General features: G+C 53.2%; 1 long non-coding RNA gene across 1 annotated transcript; it reads left to right on the forward strand.

Moving 5' to 3' along the window:
* Positions 1 to 8,168: 8,168 nt before the first annotated feature.
* On the forward strand, positions 8,169 to 10,360 carry LOC144247127 (uncharacterized). Its single transcript, XR_013340825.1, has 3 exons — positions 8,169 to 9,177; positions 9,648 to 9,721; positions 10,277 to 10,360. It is a non-coding gene; the product is annotated as an uncharacterized LOC144247127 (long non-coding RNA).
* The last annotated feature ends 16,381 nt before the right edge of the window (positions 10,361 to 26,741 follow it).

Below are 26,741 nucleotides of genomic sequence, written 5' to 3' on the forward strand. Positions count from 1 at the left end.
CGTCACTAGTGTAACAGCTGTAAAATTAGAAGGAAAGAAAACCCCTTAGAGACGGGAAAATCGCTGCTATTAAAGGGATAGAATAATCTTAGCCTGTGATGGTGCTCTGCAGCTTGAAGCAGCTCTCCTCAGCTGGTGTCTAGCAAAGCCTATCAGGATGGAAGGTGACATTATGAAGTCTCCAGATGCATTTTCCTGTCATTTAGCTGATTTGTGTCATTTGATGAATTCCATGTTTGGAAAATCGGTGTTCCTCACTGCGTGTCCTGTGGTGCTTTGCCAGCACCGAAGTTCTGTGCTGGAGGCAGCAGCAGAGGTCTGTGGCAGCGGTCACCTGCTGAGACCCTGGCAAGAAGTCAAAACCACCTGTGGCTTCAGTTTTAGCCCATGGAAAGCTGTCAATTTTGTATGAGGAATTACATACCACAGGGGTTTTAGTAGTGTGATATTTGAACTAACACAGGGTGGAAAAGTAGAATTTTGGGATTTTTAGAATGAGGTTCAAGGGGTAAAAGATGGAGGAATCTGGGTGTGTCCGGGCCTTCTTCTCCTTCCTCTTGTCCTCCCTGTCTTGGTGTGATGGTGGCACTTTTCTGTTGGTTTGAAGTAGAGATTCACAGTCTAACATGGATGATGGGAATTGGCAAGGAATTTATAAACACAGACACGTAGATTTGAGTACATAATGTGGGAGCTGCCCAGGGCTCAGGGCAGACTGCTGTGGGCTCCTTGCTAGGCAGAGCTCAGCAGGTCACAGAAGGAATGTTTAGACAGGAAGAGAGAAACAACCCTGAAAGTGCAGGAGCATTCCAGGCTCCTTCTTTGGCTGCGTTCAGGCTAGGGAAGCAAAGACTCTGCCACCTCTCCTGGGGTCACCCTGGCCTGGGAACCCCGGGAGAAACCCAGCCCTGGCTCCAGGGAGTGCTCAGCAGTGCACAGCTGCAGCACAGCTGGGCTGAGGGCTGGGCTCTGCCTGCACCAGGAGCTCCAGTGCACTGCTGGGGGAGCATTTGATGTTGGCAGATGAATGCCATGATTAGTCCCATGAAGGTTTAAATAAATTTGTACAATAAGCTGACTTGGAGAGGAATTTTTAAGAGTTGTATTTTAGCTCCAGGTGCAAAGTTCAATGGCTTTCCTGATGACCCAACTTAATGCCTGACTTGATTAGTAAAAAATCCCCATAAAAATAGCATTTAAAAGCAAATTTCTAAATACTTGTATCAGGAATGGTGTTTGATCACAGATAACATATATTAAGTAATAATAGTGTGCAGCTCTGGGCTGGCTGATTTTCAACACACCAGTGGTGGGTGGAGGATTTTAACAGCATCGCTTGGGCTGTGCTTCACAGTCAAGACCACATCTACTGAAGAAAACGTGCTCCATTTAAATAGTCCAGATGAATAGACTTCGTCCCTTATTGTAATTTAACTGAAGTTTTGAAATGTGTCCTTGTTATTCCAAAGAGGGAGAACAGTATCAATAACTCAGAAATGTGACATTGCATAATTAAGCGTATTTCTGGCTGTATCCATCTATCTAGCTGTCTATCAAACCCCGCAGCTTTCCTTCCCTGGAACAGCAGAAGGCTGCCAGTGCTTTCCACGCCAACGTGTTGGAAACCTTGGCTGGGCCCCTGCCATCCCAGGCTGCTGGGTGGGAGGGAAGGCACAACAAATTTGGTACCGTGGCTCTGCTGCCAGAGAACTGAAGAAGATGAAGTTTGTCAGCCCACTTTTGGGGAAAATAACCCAAGGATATTTAGAAGAAGTGAATTAAAATTCATCATCCCCACCTGCCTCTTGCAGGGAGGTGTTTCCCTTCCCTGCAGCCGAGCTCTGCCGTGAGCTGCTGGAGGGGCAGAGGTGCAGAGGGGCAGATGTGCAGAGGGTGCAGATGTGCAGATTAGGGCAGAGGTGCAGATGTGCAGAGGGTGCAGAGGTGCAGATTAGGGCAGAGGTGCAGATGTGCAGAGGGTGCAGAGGTGCCTCGCTGCCGTTTCTGGAGCTGCAGCACCAAGGGTTTCAGTCACACCCTCACGGTGAGGGAGCAGCATGTGGGAAACGCTGACTCCAGAGAGCTTTAGTGGCAGGCTGGATGCTGGTTCTGGGGCTGGTGGGATGAAAGCACAGCCTGATTCTGGGTCGTGGGTGCAGAGCAGCTGCAGTGGTGTCTCCATGAGCATCCCTTGTCTGGGGCCCTGCTCGCCCTGCCAGGCTGGGGTGGAGAGGGTTCAAAGAGCTGCTGGAACAGTTAAAGTGGGGTAGGACTTATAAGGAAATGGGAAAGAATTAGGCATGTGCTGCCTGGCTGAAGGATGACTTAAGGGGCAGTATGACTCTTTCTGAGCATTTCCAGGCTGCATTTCCAAGCACTGGAAGGTCCCTGCAGCGCATCACAGACAGAATTGCTGAGAGGAACATGATGATACTCGGGAAAAGGAAATTTCAAATGCTGCTGAGACCACTTGATCAGACTTAGGTGTAAAGGAAAACCCAAGTCTAACAGCCTGGAGATGACAGGGATGTCTGAGAACTGTGGAGACCCTTTTTTGATCTCCAGAGTTTTGATTCCCTGAGTCTTTGCATGGAGAGCTTCCACTCTCAGAAAGGTGGCCAGCTGTCCCTTCCCTGGTGGAACAGGAATTATTCTGAGTTAGATCCTTCAAAGGTAATGGAGATCGGGCTGAAAGGTTGTAGTGGATTTAGTCTGGGTTTTTTATTTTTTCTGAAGCCAATGGGATTTTTCCATTGCATTCCAAGCCTCTGCAATTAAACCTGCTGTGGGCCCCTCCCTTAAGCAGTTTGAATTTTTCCCTTCTTTTTCCTTAAATCTCCCCAGCCCCAGAGAGCCTCGCTGCAGGTGTCCCACGTCCCTTCCCAGTCTGAGGCCCTCAGGGGTGCAGTGCTTTGGTGCCCAGCACTCCCTGCCCGGGCAGCAGCAGCTCCAGAAAAGCCTGTGTGTGCTGTGACAGAGGGGGCAGGATGAGCTTTCTGCTGGAAGCAGCTCTGTGCAGAGAAAATTGGATGTATTTATGTATTTCTGCATTTCTGTATTTGTCTTTAGGAAAATGAAGCTCCTGGTAGTGCTCCTGAGCCTGCACGGAATTGTCAGCAGATTCCTTTGGTGCTTTGGTGCCATTTTATCTCAGCTGTCCATAAGGTGGGCAGCGAATTCTCCGTGCCCAGCCGAGGTGCTGAGATGCAGATCTGTCCTGGGAGCAGCCTGTGCCAGCCCTGGGTGGTGGCAGGGCTGTGGGAAGGGCCCGAGCTGATGGAGCTGATGGATCCTGCCCGGCCACCCCGACCCCGCTGCCTCCCGCCCCCGTTACCTCCTGTCAGATGTGCAGTTATGGTGACAGGGCCCCAAAATCCCAAAGATCTGTTTAGTCTTAGAAGATTAAAGGGTGGCAACTATTTTCAATATGATTATCATCATTATCTCTAGGAGATTTTATACTTCAGAAGTCAAAGTCATAATAGCCCAAGTCACCGCAATTATTTGCAAATTGCCTTAATGTATTTTCCAGAAGCTATTTTGGCACTTTGTAATTTATTTATTTGCTAAGCCAATAACACGTTAAAATACTAAAATGTCTCAGAACCTCTGTGAAGCCAGTCTGGTGGGAGCTTGCATGGACATTGCCAGCAGCCCCTCTACCACCAGTGTGCCCACTCTGTTTTTGTTAAAATACCTCTTGGTGCTCTCTGGTAACACACCTTGAAGGACTTCTCCTTTCTTGGTTGAAACTAAAGAGAATTTGTTAATGTTGCAGTAATTCTCCACGCTGATGGAAATGCTTACGAAAACATAGACTTAAACCAACAGAAAGAAACATTCAGACACAAAAAATTGTTTCTCAGAAAAAGTGATTTTTTTCTAGATGTGTGGTTTGAAGAGGAACTCTGGATGTGCCAGGGCTGGGGTGCTGCAGGGGCAGGGGCAGTGGGGGCTGCCTGTGCCTCCTGCAGGAGCCTGGGGCCCCGGGAGCGGCCGGGCACAGCCGGGCACAGCTGGGCACAGCTGGGCACAGCTGGGGAACGCGGATTTTGGGTCCCAGCCCCATCTGTGCCCTTTCCCCTCGCCCCTAACGGGGAGCAGAGAGCAAGAGCCGTGGTGCCCCGTGCATCCCACTGAAACCAGGCCGGAGATCTTCCCAGACACGCTGGGCCATTGCTCAGAGGCATTCACAGAGCGAGAGCTGGAGCAGCAATCGTGAGTAATGGGGAGAGCGCGGCAAAAACCGTAAATAGCTCGCAGCCATTTTGGGAACGGAACATGAGGCTAAATTCATTGAATAAATTAATTGCTATGGATTATTCCTTTAGCTCTAATCTGCAGCCTGCTGAAGGAAGTCTGTGTAAATGGCAAAGCTGGTCCACAGCTTTCATGCAGAAATGGGGCTTCTTCCTGCTGAACAGGAGAGAAAAGAGGCTGGAAGGGAATTTGCCAGGTTAGAAAAGTGTGTCTTGCCTGTATTGCAGCGTTCACCTTCACAGTTTTACTTGCCCTTTGGGAGGGGGCAGTTTTATAACCCCATTTTTTAGTGAGCAGCAGGTGGAGGTCCTGCAGGGAGGAGAGGTGGTTTTTCCCAAGGCCACGTTGTCTCTGGCAGAATCCAAGTTGCAGCTTGGGATTTTGCAGTTCCTGGATGATGCTTGTGATATTTTTCTCTTTGAAGACTTCCCCTTTCTGCAAAAACATCTGTGCTGGGGGCTGAACAAAACAACCCTGAGCAGATTTGAGACTTTAACAGTGAAAATGTAGAGAAAAAGAAGGAATGAGGAACCACATCCCCCAGCCTGTTTTAGAAGATCAATTCTAGTAAAGAGGAATTATATTTTAAGAACCTGACAGATTGTCTCAGATTTACTATCTTAGAGGCCAGCAGTGAAGGTGAAGTATTTTTCTGTCAGGATTACGATTGCCTGACAGGGTCTTACCGTTACCAGGAGAAATGATCCTGATTTGGAGAAGATCTGTTCATTTGTGAGCAGCTGTTGCTTTTTAATAGCACTACTCTTTCTTACAGCTATTAGTAGTAATATTTAAAAATAAGACTAAGGCCTGTATTTTTACTTGCATGAAATTTGTGATTTAAAATGAAGCTTAGAGAGCCTTGTAGATCAATCCTGGGATTTTATAAGCTGCTGTTGGTGATTTATGTGGGTGGAGACCACAAAAGCTACCCACGTTCTGTGCACAAGCCGTTTGTCAGGTTTTAGCTCCTGGCAGCCTGGTTTTTTGTCCCTCCTCGATCTCGTGCCTGCAGCAGCACCTCGGAGCCTGGAGTGTGTGGTGCCAGCTCAGGATGAGCTCTGTGCTGCCAATGGGGTTTGGGGTTTGGGGCAGGTTCTGGGCTCTGTGCTGCTAACAGGACACAGGGCAGGTTCTGAACTCAGCTTTGAGCTGCTAATGGGGTTTGGGGCTCGGGGCAGGTCCTGGGCTCAGCCCTGAACACCCCTGCAGGAGGCTGCAGCTCTCCCTGTCCTGGCTCTGACAGCCCAGCTCTGTTGTTGGGGCACTGAGCAGCTCCAGGAGCTCTCCCCGTGCTGGCTCTGACTGCCCAGCTCTGTTGTTGGGGCACTGAGCAGCTCCAGCAGCTTTGGCCGTGCTGGCTCTGACAGCCCAGCTCTGTTCTTTGGGGCACTGAGCAGCTCCAGGAGCTCTCCCCATGCTGGCTCTGACTGCCCAGCTCTGTTGTTGGGGCACTGAGCAGCTCCAGCAGCTTTGGCCGTGCTGGCTCTGACAGCCCAGCTCTGTTGTTGGGGCACTGAGCAGCTCCAGCTCTCCCTGTGCTGGCTCTGACAGTCCAGCTCTGTTGTTGGGGCACTGAGCAGCTCCAGGAGCTCTCCCCGTGCTGGCTCTGACAGCCCAGCTCTGTTGTTGGGGCACTGAGCAGCTCCAGGAGCTCTCCCCGTGCTGGCTCTGACAGCCCAGCTCTGTCATTTTGGGCACTGAGCAGCTCCAGCTCTCCCCGTGCTGGCTCTGACAGCCCAGCTCTGTCATTTTGGGCACTGAGCAGCTCCAGCTCTCCCCGTGCTGGCTCTGACAGCCCAGCTCTGTTCTTTGGGGCACTGAGCAGCTCCAGGAGCTCTCCCCGTGCTGGCTCTGACAGCCCAGCTCTGTTGTTGGGGCACTGAGCAGCTCCAGGAGCTCTCCCTGTGCTGGCTCTGACAGCCCAGCTCTGTCATTTTGGGCACTGAGCAGCTCCAGGAGCTCTCCCCATTTTCCCCCAGCCCCGGGTGAGCTGCAGAGCAGTGGCAGAAGCTGGGAGGCCAAGCTGCTGCTGGGAGCTGTGCTTGGGAGCTGTGCTTGGGAGCACTGTTACCCCATCTGGCTTCATCATATCCGCTCGGTTTATCAAAATAGATTTTTCCCCTCCATTTGGCGAGGTTTAATAGAGCAGAACAAACGTGCAGATGTTAAGGCTGCCCGTGAGGTGGTGGCAGGAGGTGCAGTTACCTCAGCAGCCCAGGCTCTGGCTCTGCCCCTCACCCGAGGGTGCCCTGGCACACCTGAGCCCTGGGTGGGGAGCTGCCGTGCCAGGGGCACGTCCCACCTTCGGGGCACTGAGGGATGGGCTTTGCTCCTGCAGGGACTCTTCGCTCTCCTTTTCTGTTTCAAACACTGACCGAGAGTCAAACTTCTGCCTTCCCTTGAAATGACAGCGGCATAAAGAAATCAAAAAATCAAAATACGTGTCTTTTCAGGACATGCCCGAAGCCATAAAAAGGGTTGTATGCAAAATCAGACTAGATAAATCAGAATGCTTTTCTCCATGTTTGGGAAGGTTAAACCTCCAGCAGCAATGGCAGCAACACATCGTGCTCCATTTTGCAGACATAATGTCAGTCTTTTATTTTAATATACAATGCAGTTCACCCTAAATTACATTTTCTTCTTTTAATTTATTTTCATGAAAACGATAGCATGGCATAAATCATCTTGTGGAGGTTGCTGGGTTATTTGCATTTCAGAGGTTGATTTTAACTTTGTATTATAAAGGAATTTGCAACCAAGAAGCTCTGGGAGGCATTAACTTGCAGTGATGGTGGTTCTCCAAAGGTGATGAATGACGTTCATTTGGCTCAGGACAAACAGCCTCGAGTTTGTGTCTTTCTGAAAAACCTTGTCAGAGACAAAGAGTGCCAGCCTGTGAGTGATGCTTTCATCCCTGGAATGGATCCCTCCTGGAAGGGTCTGGGGAAAGGCAGCTGCCAGCACAGCTCCTGCAGTGAACCTCTGCCCGAGGAGGGGCCCTCGCCCTGTGCCTCCCCAGGAGGGGCTGGGGGATTCAGGGGGCTGGGGGCTGCCCTGCTCCAGACAGGGGAATCCTCACGGGGTCCTGCTGGGGCTCTGCCAGCCTTGCTGCTGCTCCTCCTCACAGCACGTGTTTCATGCCACCTGACAGAGGGCAACTGGAAGCCTGGAAGACTTTAATGAGTCTTCAGATGTCTATTTTCTGCTAAGAAACGTGGCAAGAAGCTCTATCTTAAATTCAGTATAGCATGGAATGCTCAGGGAATGAAACAGCAGAGTAAAATGTATTTTATTAGCGATGAACTGAGGCTGCACATGAAAGAACCCTTTAAATATCTGACATGTTAAATGCATTATTTTCCCTTTAGGAGAGAAGAAGTCAAAGGGACGGGGCTGATGAACTGTGCTCATTAACCTGAGTGATGGGAACGGCATCGACACGGGCTCTGTGCAGAGTTCAAACACGGCTCCTGCTCAGAAAAACAGGAATTACTGCAGCCACTGCTGCGGGGTCTGCAGCCAGAGGCTCACCTGCAGCTGTGTCAGGAGTCAGAGCTGAGCAAAGCATGCAGCACAGCCACAGAGGGGCTGGAGAGAGGCAAAGCCAGCCCTGCTGCAGGGCACCTGCTGGAGGAATGAGTCCTTCTGCTCCTGAACACATCCACAGCTCTCTAAAACATGGGGAACTCATTTCCTGCCCCCTTAGCACAAAATCATGCTTTGCATTGGGAGCGACCTTAAACCCCATCCCACCCCACCCCTGCCATGGCAGGGACAGCTCCCACTGCCCCAGGCTGCTCCAGCCCTGTCCAGCCTGGCCCTGGGCACCGCCAGGGATCCAGGGGCAGCCCCAGCTGTGCCAGGGGTGTGTTTTGTGTTGGAGATTTTGTGTTGGAGGAGTTTGTCACAGGGAGTGCTGTTGAGGAGCAGACACATTGCACTGAGCGCAGGAGGGAATCAGAGCTCAGGAGCTCAGCCCTACCTGAATGCATCGCCCACACTTTAGACAAAACTTAATGTTCCAACAGGTCTTAACATTGTGCTGCCTCTGAGGTTGCCTCACGAGGTGGCCACACAGGGAAGGATTCTGAGAGCTGGGGACGAGCCCGTGTACAACACAGCCGTGAGCAGCAGCGCCAAAGCCGCTGTGCCCGTGCCAGCGAGGGGCCGGGCACCGAGCTCTCCCTGTAAACCCGTGCCCCTCTCTGCTCTGCCACAGCCACACAGCTCACAGCTGACTGCGGAGCATGCACAGAGGAGTTATTTGCTATTTTTCTAATCTATTTTTTAGGTAGAATGAATATGCGCTGAGTTGACGTAGATGCAGTTTGGTGCTTCCTGCTGCCCGGGGCTGTTCTACTTCGGTCTTTGATCGGATCAGCTCCTGCAGACTCAGCTGCTGGGGCTGCTCAGTGCCTGGGATCCACAGGGTTTGGTGGAGCCCACGGGTACTCCTGGGGTGGGGTGGAGGAGCAGATCCTGCCCTGGCAGGGCTCAGAGCCCACGGGTACAGCTGGGGTGGGGTGGAGGAGCAGATCCTGCCCTGGCAGGGCTCAGAGCCCACGGGTACAGCTGGGGTGGGATGGAGGAGCAGATCCTGCCCTGGCAGGAGCTCAGAGCCCACGGGTACAGCTGGGGGTGGTCAGTGTGTGCACAGAGGGGCTGGGACAAACCAGGTAACCCTGGAGCTCTCTGTTAGCTCCCACTGAAAACATGGCAGGGGGCACCTCAGCCTGGAGATAGGAACTTTACAGTCACCATTTGAAGTATGAATATATTTTAATCTAATGCCATTATAACAATGTTTCCTTAACTAGGGAAACAGAAGTTTCAAAGAGAAGACTAATTTCAAAGAGAAGACTTATTCCTTGCCAGGGCATTCTTCACACCTGGAGGATGGACCCCCTTTTGGTACAGCCCTAATTTTTGTTTTTTAAATTGTGTTCCAGCTGCAATTCCTGCATAATCTCCAGAGGACTGAGGGTAGGGTTTAAGAAGAAATCTCTACAGTAACACAGGGAGAAACACAACCTGATAACTCCTGACAGATTGATGGCTTCTTCCTTCACCTCAATCTTTATAGATTAGCACGTCCATTTCCTTTTCATGGACATGTTTGTTAGCACTGCATGATCGAGCCTAATCTGTGTGGGAAGTTATTTATCCAAGGGCTGGGGGGCATTTATACCGTTCACTTGTCACCAAGAATAATGGAGAGGACAGGTAAGATAATTCCAGCTGTATTAAGAGCTGAGAGATGACTGTTTGTGTTTTGGTAATGGGACACTCAGAGTGAAGGATCTGAAATGGCTTTGTAACATATTTGCTGGAAACACCCATTTTAAATGGATTTCATTCCTTTTATTCCCCTGTTTCATGAGGGTGCCTGGGGTTGCTCTGGGAGAAGGAGACATCAGTTGCCATGCAGGGGTGGCCCAAGGACTTGTGAGGAAAGGTGTGAGTGCCTGGGAGTGTCCTGCTCACCGTGGTTTGCTGCAAGCAGCCCCAAGCGAGGGGCCAGCCCCGCTGGTGGATGGGGGCATGCAGGGGGACGTGTGGGCAGGGGGGCGTTGGGCAGGGGGGATGTCCTGGGCAGGGGGCATTGGGCAGGAGTATGTCCCTGGGCACAGAGCTGTCCCTGTCCCTGGGCACGGAGCTGTCCCTGGGCACAGAGCTGTCCCTGTCCCTGGGCACGGAGCTGTCCCTGGGCACGGAGCTGTCCCTGGGCACAGAGCTGTCCCTGGGCACGGAGCTGTCCCTGTCCCTGGGCACGGAGCTGTCCCGGGGCACAGAGCTGTCCCTGTCCCTGGGCACAGAGCTGTCCCTGGGCATGGAGCTGTCCCTGTCCCTGGGCACGGAGCTGTCCCGGGGCACAGGTGGGTGGCAGCGGAGCAGGGGCTCCTTCCCAGCCCTCGGAGGTGGCTGATCTCCAGAGCCCTGTCCCGTCCTTGTGCTGTGGCAGCTCCTTTGCAGGCCAGGCTCTGTGTCAGAGCTGCTGTTCCCCATCCAGGCACCAAAGGAGCCTTTCCCGGTCCTGCTGCTTCGCCAGATGTTCTCCATTTGCTGCCTGTGCAGTGATTTCTCCTCTCTGAGCTGCCTTCATCTTGCTGATTTCCCAGCACTCCCACGGCATCAAGAGCACTTGGAATTCTGCTCCCGTCCTCCCGAGCTCACAATCACTCCTGTCACCATCAGCCTCTCCTGTGCCCCGGCCCAGAGGGAACAGGATCCCCCTGAGCCCCATCAGCCTCTCACCATCCCAGGGACCCCGGGGCTGGCGAGGCTCAGGGGGTTCGTTCTGCCCCTGTGGGATTTCCCTCAGACTTTCTGTGCCTCCTGAGTTCTCCTGGCAGCGAGTTGGAGGAGCTCTGCTCACCGTGGCTCAGACGCCCTTGCTGGTGGCCATTGCCCCCCGGGACCTTCTCTCCCCGCACTTCCCCGACCAAGCCCTCCTTAAAATTGCATTTTAGTTTTTATTATTTATCCTCGAGAAATTTACAAACCTCTGCTGCCTCTGTCTCCTGGGCCACCATCTAATCTTCCAGGTGATGACAACTTGATTGGTGAATAATGGATTCCAGTCTCTCCCCAGCTGCTGAATGGAGCTATAATTTCTAAATGCATCCTTGAAGAAGGAGCAGAGCTTGTCCTTCTCCAGGGGTTGGTTTTTAATCAGCCCAGTTGTCTTTTCAGCGTTGAAAACTTCTTTTCATTGTAATATGCAAAACCCCCAAAGCTGGAAATGAACCATTTACCTTGTATTAGTGTGCAGATTAGGGCCCCAGTGTTTTGGATGCTGCAGAAATCCTGTAAGTGATATTCTCTGCTCTGGAAAACTTTAATATTAAGCAGCAAGGTAAGCAACTGAAAAGACTGAAAACAGACACCAGGGGATTGAATGAATTGCTGGGGCATAGATCAGTGTCACGCTGGAGATTAAAGTCAGTCTCTCTGAAACCCAGAACAAAACTTTCCTGTTGCTCTGGTCGCTTTTTTTGTTGGTCTGTGGAAAATACAGAAAAATGAAACTGGTCCCTTGAAAAGATTCCAAGTTGGAGAATAACATGATGGGATGGGATGGGATGGGATGGGATGGGATGGGATGGGATGGGATGGGATGGGATGGGATGGGATGGGATGGGATGGGATGGGATGGGATGGGATGGGCTGACCAGGGCTGGTTTGGGCTGAGCAGGAGGAGCAGCCACAGCACCTTTTCTGCCTCTAAACATTCCTCTTCTCAGGCTGCCATCCTCCAGCAGGGAAGGAAGTGCTTCCCTGCAGAAACCTTTTCTGTGGAAAAAGGCCATTCACTTGACAAGCCAATTTGCCATTGAAAAAAAAGTCCTGACCTTAAAAAATTAATTAGTTTTGTAGGTTTGCTGAAGGTTCTTCCCTAAGTTCTGCACTGCCTGAATCCACTGGGACCCTTCCTTTGACTTGAGCAGGAGTTCAAGCAAATCTTCTGTCACAAAAATAACTGGAATCAATACTCAGACTTCATCCTGGAGAATGGGAAGTGTGATCATGTGGTAACTGCAATTTTCACTCCTGATCTACTTTTTACATTGTCAGAACTGATGAAGCATTTTATGGGAGGAAAGAGAAAAACCAACAAATCAGGGAGTATTCCCCTAGGCTGATGAGTGCATGTGGTGTGATAAACTGCTGTTATTAATCTCAGCTGGGGGCAAATAATGGCTTCAGAGTAGGGAAAAAGGCCACGAAAGCAACCCCCAACCTCTTGGAAAAATTTCTTGAACATAAAAGCAAAATAATGGCAGTTGTTCCATGAGGCTTTGTGTGTAATGGTCCAGAATACTCGCAGGCACTGAAGGAGGGTTTGGGTGCAATTCCTGCATTAAGAGCAGCACTGGTACCAAAGCATTCCATATCAACACCCCTGTGTTCCAATCCCTACAGGGGTGCACGGGGCTCCTTTGGGCTGGGGCTCAGCCAGGCTGCCCAGCACAGGGCTGTGGGGGACGCTGGCCTCTGCCTGCACATCTATAATTCATTTCTCTCCAATCAATGTACAGTATCAATAATGAAGCACTTCTTAATGGGCTTTGCACTGGCCAGTGGCAAGGCAGATTGTGCAGCCGGGGGGGAAAGGAGAGGAGCAACTCCCTCCTTGGGGAAGCTCCTTGTGGATCATGAATAAATCATTTTCTCTGGCTGGCAACTCCCTCACGCTGCTGCGAGATTTGTGAAGTAACTTCCTCCTAATTTAACTTGTGCCTGAGCTTCCAGAGCAGCCTCACCCTCTAAAGAAAAAGCACCTGATGGATGTGCTGCTCTTGGCTTTTGTGCAGGAGCAGAGCAGCAGAAACACAGAATCTGGGCAGTGCTTTGGGCTGGAAGGATCTTTGGGCTCCTCCAGGGCAGGAGATTCCCTGGGCTCTGTGCACGGGCTGGCTGAGCTGTGCTGCTCCCTGAGCTCCTCATCCTCCTTCCCAGCTGAGCTCCCATTGCATCCCAGGGCCACGGGAAAATGACTTGTGCTGCTCCTCCCGTTTCATATTCATTCATCATTTCCATATGGTAACTGCACAGTTGTGCCATGTGTTATTCAGCACAGCCCCACAGAAAGCTGCTAAAGATAAAAATCGATTTTTTTTCTCAGAACCAGAAACTAGGAGCTGTTTCTTGTCACGCTTCAAGAGAGTGAAAAGCAGCACTGGCTCAGACCTGTGGGCTGCAGCTCTCCCATTCCTCATATGTCCTTGAGATATCAGAAAGTTTTCTTGCTCAGACTTGATTGAAAGTGGGAGTTTTTGAAGATTTTATTGGGAAAACAAAAAAAATTATGCCTGATCTGTCCCCTTGGATGGATCACAGCTGGAGGGGAGCTGTGTGTGACCTGCAGAGTGGCAGGGTGGCTGCTGAGAGGGGCTGGGGCACCAGCGCTGGCACCAGCCCGTGCTGGGGAGGTGGTCTGGTCACCCCGGTGGTGGCACCACCAGCCCGACAGCCTTGGGCAGGGGCTGCTCCAGAGGCAGCTGGAGGAAAGCCCAGGGATGCTGAGGGAGGACCAGCTGCAGGGATGTGTTTTCCCACCTCAGTGTCGTTTGTGGGTTGACGAGGAGCTCTAAAGGCACGTTTTTTTCCTGGAGAAGAGGCAGTGGGGATGGAGGTGGGGAGCAGTGACGCAGAAGGTGGGTGGTGAGTGCTTCTCATGGCTTTCAACACAGCCAGTTTCCCCCTGCACCCCAGCTCTGGGGCTCATGCACAGCTGAGGTTGCTGTGGGGAGGAGGATGAGGAGGGATGGGCTTGGCAGAGCTGCTTCACGTTGGACTCCTTCACCTTAAAGGTCTTTTCCAGCCTTGAGTGGCTCTGTGCTGCTCTGGCTGTGCCATGCCCAGGAGCAGCAGTCCCTTCCCAGGCAGGAGCTCCTCACGCTGCGTGTGGGAGCTCAGCTCCCCCAGGGCTGCTCCCGCTGGTGTTTGGGACTGGCACCCGTGAGAACAGGCTGGATCACACTTACACATCAGAGCTGCCGTGGGGCCCAGCAGGGTGACAAATGTTCTGCAAAACACAGAGAAGCAAAGACAGAAGATGTGGAGGAAAAAAGAACATTTACATTTTTTACTTGGAGGAGTAAAATAAACATGGGAACGCTTCCCAGGAGGAGAGCTTGTTGTGGTGTCGAGGCAGAGCTGCAGTTGCTGCCTGTGAGGATCTGCAGAAACGCCAGTCTGCTCTGCTGGGTGCTTGGCACCCCAGGCCCCGCTGCCCCATGCTGGACAAGGGCTTCACCTTCTTCTAACCTCTGAAGGTCCAGAAAGACCAAAGAGGGAAAACCAGGTTTCAGTTCCTTGGCTATTGTTTTGCTGGCATTTCAACCAAAAAGCATCCTTGAGCCTACTGAAAGAGCAATATTTGGTGTTTGCTCTGCAGCAGCGCAGCCAGCTCGGCCGGGCAGGATGGCTCTGCGTGGTGCTGTGCCAGGGCAGCTCGGGGTGGGCACCTCGGGGTGGGCACCACAGCAGCTGCTCTGTCCACCCCAGGTGAGCTCCTGTGCTGAGGACTCAGCACTCAGCCCTGCCTCGCTGTGTCCTGCTTTCAGCTTGTTGTGGCTGTAGTGCTCCATGCAGTTAGTTAATACAGGTAATTATGGGAATAATAACTTAGGAAAGGTTAAACTTGATGAACTGGGGGATGAACTTTTGGCACTGACCTGGCAAGCGTGGTGCTGGTACTCCTTGGCAGGAAACTCTCAGATTCCGTGCATTTTAACCCAAAGCACATCTCCGTCTCACAGCAGCTCTTTGATTAGTGGTGCTCAGCTCGGGGTCAGAACGTGGAGAGAAAATCGTCGTTGAGAGGCTGAGCTGGGAGCAGGCAGGGAGGGGATGAGGGAGGGGACTCGAGGCCCCTCGGGCTGCCCCGGTGCCCCCTGGCTTCCCAGGCTGGAGGCAGAGCCCAGCAGTGCCAGGGCTGCTGCACTGCTGATTCCTTTGCTGTGCTCTGTGAGGCCCAGCACAGGGAGCTGCTGGGTTTGACATCCTTGGGTGCTCCCTGGGGTGATGCTGGAGCTGCTGCTGGGACTTGGGGCTGCCCTGGGATGGGAGCTGGGAGGAGCAGGAGCTGTGCCAGGAGGGGCTCTGCTCTCGGGCCCTGGCATCCCCAGAAAGGACAAAAGGAGGTGTTGGCCTGGGGAGGGACAAGGGAAGGGACAAAAGGAGGTGTTAGCCTGGGAAGGGACAGTGCTCTGCCTCTGCACTCCTGATTCTGCGATCAGCACACACCACGGAGCAGGAATTCCCGGAATTCCCGGGAGCTGTCCTGAGGCATCGCGGACTCCTGCTGGAGTAATCTATTCCTATGTCCCTTATGCTTGTATTTTTCATATTTTTTCCTACTCACCTTTACTCTGCTATTCTTAATTTTACAAAGTTCATCAGTCCCTCCCCACTCTACACAGAAAATGATGATCTAGAGCTCACATGGCTTTAGCATGTGATAAGCCATCAAATGTTAAAATAAGAGAACCATCCCCATAAGCTATAGCATCAAACAATCCCCAGCTGAAAAACGCTGGAGATCTGCACTGACTCCAGCTCTTTTGGCCAAACTGCTCAGCCCGTGGGCAGATTTACACCTGCAATTACAGAACGAGATCTCCCCGTGTGCAGGGGTTTGGAAAAATCCAAAGCAGCCAGCTGTGCCCGAGCCCTGCCCAGGGCAGGTCCTGGTGTCCTTTGCCACAGGCACAGGAGGAAATGAGCAGCGCTGACGTGATTAACATGGAATGACTAATTGGAGCAAACCTCTGGAGAGAAAGGTAAGGATTAAAGATAAGAGAAGCACAAAGCTTTCTGTTTGTTCTGTTTAAAGGGAAGGCTCCTGGTGCTGAAATTCCCCCATTGGTATTCCAGGTGGGGACCTTCCTCTGCTGCTGTGCAGGGGTGACCTTTCAAGTCACTTAATGGATGTGCCACATACCTAAATATCAATTGTTTCTCCTAATGAAACACTGGTTCTGCTGCTTTTGCCTCCTGGGAAGGGATGCTGGAGCCTGCTGGAGGCAGCCAGCTGTTCTGTGCCCGGGGCAGCACAGCTGGGCTGGGACTGCACCTTTGGAAGCCTCTACTGCCCAGGAAAAGGATCCACATGAAAATGTTCTCTTGGACAGAGGAAAAGGATCCACATGAAAATGTTCTCTTGGACCGTGAGGGCTGTGCACACCTGAGCGTGTTTGTCTGTGCACAGTAGATCCCGAGAGGTGGGAATCTGCTGCCTGCCTGCTGGAGCCTGAGATTTAATTGTTTTCCTTTGGTGCAAATCCAATGGTTTTGCAGTGGTTGGAAAGGAAGGACAGGCAGCCAAGGGTTCATTTCTTGCTGGAGGCAGTGCCTGAGCCTGGGGTGGGAGGCCTGAGCTCCTGCCCCTCTGCCAGCTGGGCACAGTGCTGGGCTCCTGAGCCCCTCAGCCAGACCAGCACTTCCATCCAGTAGCTGGGGAGAGAATTCCAGTTGAAGATGCAGCTGAAACATTCCCACAGGCATTTCCCCTGTAATAAATCAGCCTTTTGGGGCAGGAATAGAGGATCTGCAGAGTCTCTGCTGGGCTGGACTGTGCCCAGAGCCAGCGCTGGTCCCTGGGCTCCAGCCCCTTGGCTCCTGCCCAAATGTCTGCAGGTGGCCCCAGGTCTGCTGGGGGGTAAATCAATAAACCAACAAAACTAGTTAAGTGTGATCTATCTGCATGTTTCCTATTTCTTTTTTTAAAATAACCGTGATAGTGTAAGCTCCAACAAGCAACACGCAGCACAGATGATGAACAGCATTCCCCTTTGGAAGTTGGTATTTTGAAGTGCAATAAAAACAAGAACAAATACACAGAAAATGCCCAGACTTGGAGCATTCTGGCCAGTCTCCTGGGCAAGGGGAGTTCTTTAATGTAGATGAGGAGAGAAACAGGTTTTTCAGCCCACTGGAGATTTGAGAATCCTGGTGTTGGGACGCAGAAGCAGTTTTGGTGGTCCAGCAGGTCCTGGCTCTCGGGGTCCAGTGGCAGCTCCAGTCCTGTTTTGAGCCAGAGGAGCTGCAAGCTCCTGCTTTGGCTGCAGCACTTCAATCTTCCTCCCCAGGCTGGCCCCAGGAATCTCCTGCCCTGGGGCTGTTAAGGTCCATGAACTCAGCACCCGTGTGCTGCAAATGCAGGTAACTCCACAGAAAAAGGGACGTGCTGCAGGTCTGGGCAGTCGTACCCTGAATTACAGCTTGAGCCAAATGAGAAATGCAGGCATGGCCTGATCCCCACTGACAGCGCTGGTCTCTCCCAGTTCTGCTGTGAGGAACATTCCGGGGTTGCTGAAGCACTTCAGCTTCAGAGGATAAAGTATTTCAGCCTCCCCGATCACAGAGAGCATCTCCAGTTACCAAGCAGAGAAATATGCTTCAAACCAACCCCTGTGTTTATTCTGAAGGAAAGAAGCTCAGGTGGTGGGAGAGTAAGAGCTCTGCCTTACTTTTTTTTTCCTGGCAAATGAAACAGCCCATTTATACATTGATTTATCAAGCTTATCCCAACTGTCTTCCAGCCAGGATTCACAAGGCCAGCTTTTTGTTTCTCTGCATGCTCCAGCACACAGCTATGGCTTTCAGAGTGGAAATCAATACATCTGCAGGACGCCTCTGGTGCTAGCAGAGTCCACAGCGTCTTTGATGAAGCTCTACTAAAGCATAATTGTGTGGAACGCCTTGCCATTTCCTTGGCACTGCTCACACAGCTTTCCAAGCAGGAAGCGTTTTAGCAGGCATTGGAGCACCACAGAAGCAGGCTGCAGAGAGGAAATGCCCATCCTGGGGCAGGGAAGGTTTGTGTAAGAGCAGCTCACAGCTGAGGGCAGCAGCCTGAGCCCGGCCCTGCTTCTGGGCAGAGCCAGCTCCCCCCAGAACACCTCCGAGGCTCCCTCATCCTCCCAGCTACAGAGGGGGAAATCAAACAAATAAAACACCTTTCCTAGGGCAGCCCTCAGCCAGCCCCCGGGGTGGAGCTGGACAGCAGCAAAGGCAGCAGTGGGACTGCGCTGGGCTCACCCCAGCTGCTGCCAGCCCACCCAGGACGGGAGCTGGTCCTGTGCCAGGTGGTCCTGGCACACCCAGAGCAGCCCGAGGGCAGTGCCAGGAGCCTGAGGATGCTCCTCAGCAGCCCTGGTGAAGGGAAGTGCAGCCAGACAAGAGAACTCGGTAAGAACATGAGGAAAGGAGCATTAGCCCGGTGTGTGAGGCTGGGAGATCCGAGTGCCCTGCTTCAAAAACTCCTCTTTGGGAAGGGATGTGCAGCCAGACATGAGAAGAACTCATGGAAAGGAGATATTTAGCCTGGTGTGCAAGGCTGGGAGATCCAAGTGCCCTGGTTCAATAACTCCTGTTGGGAAGGGATGTGCATTAGCCCGGTGTGCAAGGCTGGGAGATCCGAGTGCCCTGGTTCAATAATTCCTCTTTGAAGGGATGTGCATTAGCCCGGTGTGCAAGGCTGGGAGATCCGAGTGCCCTGGTGCAGTCACTCCTCTTTGGAAGGGATGTGCATTAGCCTGGTGTGCAAGGCTGGGGAATCCGAGTACCCTGGTTCAATAATTCCTCTTTGAAGGGATGTGCATTAGCCCGGTGTGCAAGGCTGGGAGATCCGAGTGCCCTGGTTCAGTAATTCCTCTTTGAAGGGATGTGCATTAGCCCGGTGTGCAAGGCTGGGAGATCCGAGTGCCCTGGTGCAGTCACTCCTCTTTGGAAGGGATGTGCATTAGCCCGGTGTGCAAGGCTGGGGGATCCGAGTGCCCTGGTTCAGTAATTCCTCTTTGGAAGAGATGTGCATTAGCCCGGTGTGCAAGGCTGGGAGATCCGAGTGCCCTGGTGCAGTCACTCCTCTTTGAAGGGATGTGCATTAGCCCGGTGTGTGAGGCTGGGGATCCGAGTGCCCTGGTTCAGTAATTCCTCTTTGGAAGGGATGTGCATTAGCCCGGTGTGCAAGGCTGGGGGATCCGAGTGCCCTGGTGCAGTCACTCCTCTTTGGAGGCTCTGGCCACAGCCGGGGCAGCAGCTCTGAGCTGGGCTGCAGGGGATCAGCCCAGCCCAGCTGAGCCCGCAGGGCTGGTCCCAGGGCCCTGCCCAGCTGCCCGGGGAGCAGGTCCCGCGTGTGTCCCCGTGTCCTGTGGGTGCCCTGGGGATGCTGGTGGCCCTGCCAGCAGCCTGGTCCTGCTCTTCCCTCAGGAACCTCCTCTCCAGGACAGCCCAAGGCCACTGAAGCTGTTCCTGCCTTTCTTCAGTGTGCCTTTTAGAAGCTGTCTCTTCCCTTGGCTGTAGTGCTCGGCCAAGCATCATTGTAGGGAACATTAGGTTGTGTTTGGGATATTCAGTGCTTTAATAGTTTCCATCCTGACCTTTTCTCGACCCTTTTCTCTTGGGTGAGTGTTATGCAGGGAGAAATGCCATTCCCCTTTTCACAATTTCTCTATCTGTACACACAGTAAATGGCAACAAGCCCTGGTAATTCCTGTTAAAAGCCCTGGTCCTGAAGTGAACCCCTAGGCAAGAGATTGAAAAGGCAACAATTAGGGGAGCAGGGAGAGGGACAAAAGGGATGTAAACAGGTCCCTGCTGCAGAAGCCACAGCTGACAGTGAAAGCATCACAGGAGCAGGGGTTCAAGAGGCTGGAGGTTTTTGGATGTTTTTGAAATATAAGCTTAATAAATATTAGTAATCATCTTTAGCCACATGCTAGGTTTCTCCACTCTCAGTGTTATTTTTTGGCATTGGCTCTTGGTCCAGCTCCCTCAACAAAAGCAGAAGAAACTCTGCTAATCCTTGTTTATGGCTTGGGAGGGACAGCACTTTAGTACTTTGTGCTGGTTGTGTTTGTGGGGATTATTGTTTCGGTCTGTGTGCTTTCAAACGCTGCTCCTTGCTCCTCGCAGGCAGCCAGGGACGACTGCAGCCATGAGATGCTCCCAGCAGCTACTCCCAAAGTCCTTCCATTGCCAGTGCTTAACCTCCCCATGGCCAAGGAACAATCTCTGAAGGAGAACCAAGAAGTGTTTTACAGTTCTGTGCAATAGCAAAAGCTCTCAGCAGCAGAAGCTATTGGGACATTTTAACAGAAATGCTGATTTTCTCAGGGTCCTTACAGCATCTGCTGGCCCCTGGGGTGCCCCTGGGTCTGCTGAGGCTGGCGGGGGACCCTGGGGTGCCCCTGGGCAGCCGCTGCTCCTCGGCTCCTCATCCCTGCTGCTGCAGCCCCATTTCAAACCCTGCATCTCCCTCTGCTTCCCTGGGCGTTCACATCCAGGTGCCAGCCCATACCCAGAGCCCGTGGCACCTTTTGGGCAAGATCAGACCAGGGCAGCAAATGCAGGGAGGGCCATGGGCTGAGCCACTCTTCCCCTCAGGTCTGTAAAGCTCTGCTTGTGCCACAGAAGCTCAACCCACGGGGATTGCAAAAGAATTCTGTGCGTCTGGAAGAGAACAGAAATCATTTCTGCTCTCAGAGTCCCGTTCTTCTGGCAATGTTGGAGTGCATGGGCTCTGACCACCAGGCCGGACCTGGACAAAGAAGGGACAGAAACTGGTATATTACGGCAAAAATGGGGGTTTTTTTCAGAGGTAAAATTCTGTACTCCTGAAGGTCTTTGAAGTCTGGTTTTGCCACTTGTTTTGGGAGAGGCTTTGAGCATTTCAGTGGCTCCTGAGGGCAGTTTTCCAGAGGGTGGGGAACAGCAGTGGCACCCGATGTCACACGTGCTCTGGGCACAGGCTTTGTGCACCCAGCATCTCCTCAGGAGCCTTGAGGGGCTGTGGGCACCGAGCTGGGCACGAGCCTGCAGGGCAAAGGCTGCTTAGGCAGGTCCTTGTGGCACCAGCTGGGAGAAGAGGCAGAGCTGAGTCCAGTGGAAACCGTTCATGCACGGACTGTGCTTTTGTATTGATTTTGTAAAGCACCAGTTAATATAGGCATAATAGCTGGGTGTTTTTTCTTAAAAAGGCCAGACTGTTCTGCCAGGAAAACTAGGATTCGTAACAGCCTTGAGATATTTTTTCATTTTGTTCACAATATCAATGATATTTCAATTAATATTCATGTCGGAATAAAATCTGAGGGGGCCTTGGTAGTAAACCAGCAAACAAAGCAAGGAAAAATGGCTTTTTATGATTGCATAAAGATGCAAAATAACAGGGGGATTGGGAGCTTGTTTTCTTCTGTCACATCTCCCAAGAAAGCAGAGCAAGTGTTCTGTGCTGTGTTTTGTTTTGCCTTTGCCCAGGGACATTAATTATCCTCATGCAGCAGGGGGGGCAGAGCTGTGTGTGCCCACCCGGGACACTGGCGGGGCAAGGAGCCCATGCCAGGGAAAGCCTGGGGGTGCCCAAGGTGGGACCAGCTGTGGGGCTGGCAGAACGTGGGCTGTGAGCTGGGATGTGTGGGGTGATGCAGGGGCTGGGCACAGCCCCTGCCCTGCCCAGCTGGGTGCTGCAGAACCACAGCTGTGGGCTGGCAGAACGTGGGCTCTGTGCTGGGATGTGTGGGGTGATCCAGGGGCTGGGCACAGCCCCTGCCCTGCCCAGCTGGGTGCTGCCCGAGCCCCTCTGGCTCTGCAGCAGTGCCTGCCTCTTCAGCTGCAGCCAGCCGGGGAGACGTTCCTGCTGTGCTCCCTAAGCCCCCCAGCTTCAGGGACATCACCGATCCCGCTGCTGCGGAGTCCTGCTGGGATTGCCCCGGTGGGATTGTCCTGGTGGGATTGTCCCACTTGGGATTGCCCTGCTGGGATTTCCCCACTGGGATTGTCCTGCTGGGATTGTCCTGCTGGGATTGCCCCGGTGGGATTGCCCCGGTGGGATTGCCCTGGTGGGATTGTCCCACTGGGACTGCCCCGGTGGGATTGTCCTGGTGGGATTGCCCTAGTGGGATTGTCCCGCTGGGATTGCCCCGCTGGGATTGTCCCGCTGGGATTGCCCTGCTGGGATTGTCCCACTGGGATTGCCCTGCTGGGATTGTCCTGGTGGGATTGTCCCACTTGGGATTGCCCCGGTGGGATTGCCCTGGTGGGATTGTCCTGGTGGGATTGTCCCACTGGGATTGCCCTGGTGGGATTGTCCTGCTGGGATTGTCCTGGTGGGATTGTCCCACTTGGTATTGCCCTGGTGGGATTGTCCTGCTGGGATTGTCCTGGTGGGATTGTCCCACTTGGTATTGCCCCGGTGGGATTGTCCTGGTGGGATTGTCCTGGTGGGATTGCCCCGCTGGGATTGTCCCGCTGGGATTGCCCTGGTGGGATTGCCCCGCTGGGATTGTCCCACTGGGATTTCCCCGGTGCCTGAAGGCCTCTGAGCTGCTTGACACCTCCCTGACCTGGGTTTTGGGCTCCAGGCAGGAGCTGGGAGCTCTGTGCTTCAGGCATGGTGCTGACAGACTCTGCAGCACAGGAGCCTGAGCTTCCAACAAAAGTGTGCCATAATGGGCAGTGAGAGCTGCCCAAAATCCAATTGCCTCGTTCCTGCCTCCGAGGATGTGCTCTCTGGGAGCTGGCTCTGGCAGTGGCGTGGCTGTGACAGAATATTCTCACCCCCACCGAGGGCAGGGAAGCAGCAGGGAGGCAGCATCCTTTCCTGCTGCCCTCAGCTCTCAGTGCAAGGTTATCGCCATTAAACTCCTTTGGGAGGCTCAGGGAAAGAATCCCTGGGATTTGAGTGGGGGCAAGCAAAGCAAACATTTCCTTCATGGCATATGTTCATATAACTGCTCTGAAATTTGCTTATTTTCATCTTCTGGGATTTCCAATTTCAGAATTAATTCCCCAGTGTGCAGTCTCGGCTGTCAGAAGCTGAGGTAGAAGAAAAACACAGGTAGGATTTCTCACAGGGGAAAAAACTGTACTGACTACTGAAAAACTGACTGGCAGCCCTGCCAGTGCTGCTCAGTCTGCTCAGAGTTAATATTTTTTCACCCTATTTCCTCAGAAATATGACTGTTATTTTTCCCCCTGCTTTCATGAAACAAATTTGCATCTGAGATGCATTTTCTGGGACCTCGGCAGTGATGGGACTGGCATTGCCTCTCTAAACAGAGCACCATATGCTTCCTTCTGTGTGTGTTTGCTGCCTGCTAAAGCCTCCCAGATAATCTCCCTGGCTGAGTACATGACAAAGTACCAGAAAGGCGTTAGCACACAAATGCTGACACTCCTACAAAAGGGGAGAAGTGATAAATGCTTTCCTGTGTAGAGAAAAAGGTAAGGATGTATTTTTGGGAAGGAGCTGATGCTTGCAATACCTGGAGTATTTCAAAATTGAGATCGGGAATGTAAGGCAAGGTAGATAGAGGCTATCATTAAATCTGCATTGGTTTATTTGAAAAACAAACACTGGATGTTACTTTCAGAGCTCTCTTATCAGAGATGCAAAGGAATTGCATTGGGGTTTTCAAATGCATCTGAAGATGAAGGGCCTTATTTCATTTCACATGAATTTAGCAAGAGCTACTCCCAGATCATACCTCGGGCTTTTCCTCTCAGAAATGGAAATTCTTGTTTTTCAGTCAAGCAAATAGCAATACAAATTCCAGAGAATACACATTATTCAGCAGGAAAAACCCAGCACACCTGAGGGATGGCTCAGTAAGAGAAGTGTTGCTTTCCAGAACACCTGCCTGCCCGGGCTGGTCCCAGTTCTGAGGTTTTAGGACGTGTGTCCGCTGGGGATCTGTGTGGATTTGGCGGTGTTTGGCTGGATCTGCTGCCTGCCAAGGCCGGCTGGCAATGAGATGGAAATGCACATTTGATCGGCTTTGGTTAAACGGAGCAGCTGCCGCAGGCACTGTCCGTGAGCCCCTGGCCAGGACAGGGACAGCGGCTCCATGCCAGCATCCCACCCCAGGGCTGGGACGGGGACAGCGGCTCCATCCCACCCCAGGGCTGGGACGGGGACAGCGGCTCCATCCCAGCATCCCACCCCAGGGCCGGGCTGGGGACAGCGGCTCCATGCCAGCATCCCACCCCAGGGCTGGGACGGGGACAGCAGCTCCATCCCACCCCAGGGTCGGGCCGGGGACAGTGGCTCCATCCCACCCCAGGGCTGGGACGGGGACAGCAGCTCCATCCCACCCCCAGGGCCAGGCTGGAGACAGCGGCTCCATCCCACCCCAGGGCTGGGACGGGGACAGCGGCTCCATCCCACCCCAGGGCTGGGACAGGGACAGCGGCTCCATCCCACCCCAGGGCCGGGCAGCGGGGCCGCGGCTCGAGGCCTGAGCGCTCCGGCAGCAAACGGAGATAAATCACCGCCCGTGCCCGCTGGGAGGGCTGCGCAGGGAGCATCAACCCTCAGCAAGCGCCGCGCTCCGTGCAGGGTCGATGATCGATGATCAATGATCAACGATCAATGATTGCATCCCTGCTCCCAGCTCACTCGGGGCTGGGCTGTCACCAGCCGCACGGGGAAGGGTTCATCGCAGGGGGTGTTATTGCTTTGTCAAATCTGCTAAAGGAAGAAACATCACCTGCATTTTGGCAGGCTACCACGGAGAACAGGTGGGTGTTAGTCCCCACGGGCAGCAGGTAGGGCTGCACAGGTGTTGCTGCTCCTGTGGCTGGCCAGTCCTTTGCCAATTATCAAAGCACGGAGATTTCCCTCCCTCGTTCATTCTGCTCAGCTTCTCCCATCAGGATCGTTTATCTCTTTCAGAAACACTCCCGCTGCTGTTAAGAGCAGGGGCCTCAGTTTTACATTTGTAATCCGTGGGCTCGCTCCCAATTTGCCTCCTGCCGCCGCTCATTACCGCGGGCGGCGTTTCCAGGAGCACTCCAAGGTAAAGCTGTGCTCCAGCTCTTCCTGGGAACAGCCTCATTCCCAAAGAACAGCCTCATTCCTAAGAACAGCCTCATTCCTAAGAACAGCCTCATTCCCAAAGAACAGCCTCATTCCCCAGGACCTGCTTCTGCAGCATCCAGCAGCCCTCCTGCAGCCACCCCTGTGTCTGACGTGCCGTGGGTTATCCGTGGGTACAGGTGCTGTGGAACCACAGAATGGTTTGGGTGGGAATCCCTCTACCTCCACTGAGTCCAAGTGCCTCCATCACCGCCAGGGCCCCATCAATCCACGTCCCCAGATGCCCCATGCACGTGTCTGCTCAAGCCCTGCAGGGATGGGCTCCATCGCTGCCCGGGGCCGGGCAGCCTTTCCCTGAAGGACAGAAATTCTCCTGTGGGCTGGAGCCATCCATCCGCCGGGGGCACCGATGCATCTCCCTGGCAACCTGAGCAGCTTAGCCTGGCACTGCCAGCAGTGCAAATGTCTGTGCTGCACCGCGAGCTCGGGCGGGCAGAGGAAGCAGCTGCTGTGTGAGAGCTCAAAGCAAGTGGGAGCATCACTTCAGAATGCTCCCGTGGCTCCTGAGCCTTCCAGCCCTGGCTCCTGCCAGCCCCGTGCGGGCAGCGCTGCCAGCTGCCAGCCCTGGCTCTCTGCAGGTCCCCTCGCAGCGACAGGGCCATTAGAGGGGTTTGTGTTTCTGTGACAGGAGCATCACAGCTGTGGGCAGAGCACGGCCAGGCGAGAACAGCCAGGCTCTCAGAAGCAGTCAATTTGTGAGATGCTGCTGCTTCCATGACAGGCAGCAGCAGCTTAGCCATGAGCTGGAAAACTTCTTCAGTTCAGAAGTTGCTTCATTAGTGAATAGCCCCAAAACCTCCCTGAGAAGGAAGTAATTTGGGCTTCAGATGAAGCATTAAAGTAATTCAAAATAGTTTCATTTTGAAATTAATTTTATTGTAATTTTGGAAGGGTCAAGATGCACAGAATTACCCAAGTAATTTTCTTGAAGCTAAACACTCTGGAGAGTTTAAACAGGGATTTTACAAACAGTCACAACAATCCCATTGTCTTTAAGCACCAGGCATGCTAATTAGGCAAAAATTCCCTTTTATCTAACTATAAACTTGCATATTCTGAGGGTGTGGAGCATATTCTGCCCTGAGTGCAGAGGGAGCAGCTGAGTGGGCTCTGCTGTGCAGCAGCAGTGTGGAGAGCAGTGTGTGCTGTGTGTCCCCTGCTCGGAGCCCTGAGCAGCTTCCCTGGAGCTGGGAGAGCTCCTGTTCCCTGCCAGGACCTGCCCCTTGTGTTATCTGCCCCTTGGCACAGCCTGCACAGGGCTGCAGCCCCTCAGTCCTTGGAGCATCTCTCCAAGGACAGACACGAGTCACGGTCGCTTCCTCTCAGCACAAGGACATTTAGGAAGATAATAGGTGGGAAAAATAACAGTTGATCCTGAGGCTGAAACTGGAAGCTGTTTCTGAATATAAATTAGAATGTGACCTCAGACTGTCCTGGTTCCTGTCTGCTTGGCAGTGTCTGTCCTTGCCCGAGTCCAGCCTTTGTTCTTCCTTTGTCCCTCTGTCAGTTCTGCTGTGGAAGCCTCTTATTTGTGCTGTGAGTGGCACGAACCTGTGCCTGCACGTGCAGAAATGCAGCCTGCCTGGGCACGGGTGCTGTCCAGCCTGCTCTGTGGGGACAGGAAAATCCCACGTTAACTCCGGGGGGCTGGCGCTGGGCTTCCCTCAGTTCCCCATGGGCACGGCCCCTCTGTGGCTGCAACCTGAAACCTCTCCCGAGGCAGAAAAACAGAATTTGTCATGAATGGGAGATGCTGCAGCCTCTGTCAGCTGCTGCAGCCATGCCCTGGTGCTGCCTGGCAGGGTGGGCACGGGGCTGGCAGTACCAGTGGCACGGCCGGTCCTGCAGCTGCAGCAGCAGGAGGGGTTTGCTGTGTGCCCCCTATCCTGGGGACGCCTGCAGAAATGGAGGAGAGCACAGGGCCGGGCTGGGCCCCGCTCTGCCCGCTGAGGCCGAGGAGGCAGCGCCAGGGCAGAGGGGCCACGGCGGGTGTGGGGTGGCTTTGGAAATGTGTGTGCCAGGGAGAGTCTGGGGTGGCTTTGGAAATGTGTGTGCCACAGAGGGTCTGGCCAGCCCTGCCTCGTGTCTC

This window comes from Lonchura striata, chromosome 15 (genome assembly GCF_046129695.1).
Source record: "Lonchura striata isolate bLonStr1 chromosome 15, bLonStr1.mat, whole genome shotgun sequence".
Classification (NCBI taxonomy): domain Eukaryota; kingdom Metazoa; phylum Chordata; class Aves; order Passeriformes; family Estrildidae; genus Lonchura; species Lonchura striata.